The 3,659-nt window shown below is 35.0% G+C and overlaps 1 protein-coding gene across 1 annotated transcript in view; it reads right to left on the bottom strand.

The window, feature by feature from the left end:
• ZNF41 (zinc finger protein 41) overlaps nt 1-3,659 on the bottom strand; it is a 58,939-nt gene that overhangs the window by 8,870 nt on the left and 46,410 nt on the right. The gene's annotated exons all lie outside the window — the stretch shown is intronic.

Raw genomic sequence — 3,659 nt, 5'->3', positions numbered from 1 at the left:
TTATTTATTTATTTATTTATTTATTTTTGGCTGCGTTGGGTCTTCGTTGCTGCACATGGGCTTCCTCTAGTTGCAGCAAGTGGGGGCTACTCTTTGTTGCGACGCGTGGGCTTCTCATTGCAGTGGCACTAATAATTCTTTGTTACATGTTCAAATTAGTATGTGGTTTCTCTCTCCTGATTAGGTCCCAAGTTATACAATAAGAAACAGGCTCTTTTTTTTTAGTGTAAGAATGGATCTTTTTAAAAATTCTTTTTCATTATGGTTTATCACAGGATATTGAATATAGTTTCCTGTGCTATACAGTTAGACCTTGTTGTTTATCCATTCTATATATAATAGTTTGCATCTGTTAATTCCAAACTCCCAGTCCACCCCTCCCCCACTTGGCAACCACAAGTATGTTCTCTATGTCTGTGAATCTGAGAAATAGGCTCTTAATTCTGGGAGCTTTCTAAAAACTTAGAGGTAAAAAAAGCCTTAGTTACCACACAGTCTAAAATCCTATGTTTTTCTGTGAGTTCCTGTGGGATGGAGGATGAGAAAAAAGAAAGAGCCATATATTCTGGAGTAATTAAGAGCCATTTCATGAAATAGTGAAATCTGATCACAAGGTGAAAATGTATCATCTAAATAGATAGAGCACAGAATAAAGAGTCAGATTAGGGGAGCACTATCAAATATGGCAGACATCAAGAAAACATTAAAAATGCACAGCAAATGAAACAATCAACAAAATGAAAAGGCAACCTATGGAATGGGAGAAGATATTTACAAGTCATACATCTGATAAGGAGTTAATATGCAAAATATATAAAGAACATATACAGCTCAATAGCAGAAAACAAACTGATTAAAAAATGGGCAGAAGAATTGAACAGACAGTTTTCCAAAGAAGACATACAAATGGCAAACAGGTACATGAAAAGGTGCTTGATAGCAGTAATCCTCAGGGAAATGCAAGTCAAAACCACAACGAGATAACACCTCACACCTGTTAGAATGGCTTTCATCAAAAAGACAAGAGATAACAAATGCTGATGAGGGTGTGGAGAAAAGGGAACACTTGTGCACTGTTGGTGGGAGTGTAAATTGGTGCTGCTACTATGGAAAACAGTATGGAGTTTCCTCAAAAAATTCAAAAGAGACCTATTGTATGATCCAGCAATTCCACTTCTGGGTATATATCCGAAGGAATTGAAATCAGGATCTCTTAGAGATATCTGCACTCCCATGTTCATTGCAGCATTATTCACAATAGCAAGATATGAAAACAACCCAAGTGTCTGTCCACACTGAATGGATAAAAAGATGTGGTATATATATACAATGGAATATTATTCAGCCATGAGAAAGAAGGACATTGTGCCATTTGCTACAACTTGTCTGAACGTTGAGGGCATCATGCTAAGTGAAATAAGTCAGAGAAAGACAAATACTGCATGGTATTATCACTTGTATGTGGAATCTAAGAAAGCCAAACTCAGAGAAGCAGAGAGTAGAGTGGTGGTTCCCAGGGACTGGAGGGTGGAGGGAATGGAGAGCTATTGGTCAAAGGGTACAAACTTCCAGTTATAAGATGAACAAGTTCTGGGAATCTAATGTGCAGCATGGTGACTATAGATAATGATACTGGGTCATATACTTGAATGTTGCCTAGAGAGTAGACCTTAAATGTTCTCACCACAAAAAAGAAATGGTAACTATGTGATGGGATGGAGGTGTTGGCTAATGCTATGGTGGTAATCAGTTTGCAATGTATAAATTATCAAATCATTTACATATTTGGATTGGAAGAGTTGATAATGTTAAGATTTTAATTCTCTCCAAACTGACTTATAGATTCAATGTAATCACAATCAAAATTCACTTTCATAGAAATTGAAAAATTGACTGTAAAATTCAAATGGATACACAAGGTACTTAGAAAAGCCAAAACAATTTGAAAGAGAAGAACAAAGTTGGAGGACTAATATGACATGATTTCAAATTTATTACATAGCTACACTTATCAAGACAGTGTGGGAATGGTGTAAAGATACATGAATAGATCAATGGAACAGAATGAAGCATCCAGAAAGAGACCCACATATATATCACAACTGATCTTCAATAAAGGTGCAAAGGCAATTCAGTTGAGAGGAGGATAGCTTTTTTAAAAAATAAATGATGCTGAAATGATTGGATAGCCATGTGCAAAAATGAACAAACACAAAACTCTGATCCATACTTTAAATCACATATAAAAATTAATGCAAAATGCATCACAGAACTAAATGTAAGACCTAATTTTGGGGGGGACCTTGGATTAGGTAAAGATTTCTTAGATACAACACCAAAAGCACAATCCGTAACATAAGAAAAAAGATAAATTAGACTTTGTCCAAATTTTAAGTGCCTCATGAAAGACACTGATAAGCAAATAAAAAAATTCATAAAACACATACCTGATAAATAACTTGTGTCCATAATATATAATGAACTTTCAAAACTCAACAATAAGAAAACAATGTTCCCTATAGAAAACTGGGCAAAAGATTTGTACAAACACTTCACCAAAGAAGATATATAGATGTCAAATATTAGATATTATGGAAATGCCAATTAAAACCGCAGTAAGATACAACTATCTTACTATTAGAATGGCTAAAAGTTTTAAAAATGGACAATTCCAAGTGCTGGTGAGAATGCAGATCAACTGGAACTCTCATACATAGCTGGTTAGAATTGAAAATTGTATAGCCACTTTGGAAAAGTTTGGCAGTTTCTAGTAAAGTTAAACATATACTTACCATACAGCCCAGCAATCTGACTCCTAGGTATTTACCCAAGTGAATGAAATCTTATCATCACACAAAATATGGAAACAAATATATAAACATAGCACCTTTATTCATAAACACCAAAACTGGAAACCATCCAAATATCCTTCAGCTGGTGAATGGATAAACTGTGATATATCCATACTATGGAATACTACTCAGAAATACAAAAGGAACAAACTATGGAAAACACAACAGTAGGAATGAGTTTTTTTTTTTTTTTTTTTTAGGAATGAGTTTTGAATGCTTTATGCTAAGTGAAAGAAGCCAGGCTCAAAAAGCTTCATACTGTATGATTCCATTTATATGACATTCTGGAAAAGGCAAAACTATAGAGACAGAAAAGACATCAGTATTTTCCAGGTCTGAAAGTGGTGGGAAGAAGTAACAATAAAGGGACCTGAGGTAATTTTTGTTCTATATCTTGATTGTGGTGGTGGTTACATGACTGTATGCATTTGTCAAAACTCATAGAATTATTATTATTATTTTGGCCACACCACGTGGCTTACGGGCTTTTTGTTTCCCATCCAGGGATCGAACCCAGGCCCCAGCAGTGAAAGTGCTGGGTCCTAACCACTGGACCGCCAGGGAATTCCCCAAAACTCATAGAACTATTAACATAAATAAACCTCATAGAATCATAAAATATGTTAAAAATGGACTTGAGCATAGGTTATACAAAATATACAGATACACATTTGAATTCGAAATACATGGCCATGTTGTTTGCCTCTCTGAATGAAGAGTTTAATTGTCACATGCTAAGTCATGGGGAATAATTGTAGGTTTTTTCATAAAGCTAATGTCAAGATAAATAGAACATTTTAGGCAATG

This window comes from Delphinapterus leucas, chromosome X (assembly GCF_059928025.1).
Source record: "Delphinapterus leucas isolate spDelLeu-1000000601 "Yukka" chromosome X, BTC_Dleu_Yukka2, whole genome shotgun sequence".
Classification (NCBI taxonomy): domain Eukaryota; kingdom Metazoa; phylum Chordata; class Mammalia; order Artiodactyla; family Monodontidae; genus Delphinapterus; species Delphinapterus leucas.
Note: the sequence above shows the minus strand (reverse complement) of the source record. Positions and strands in the feature narration are given on the sequence as shown.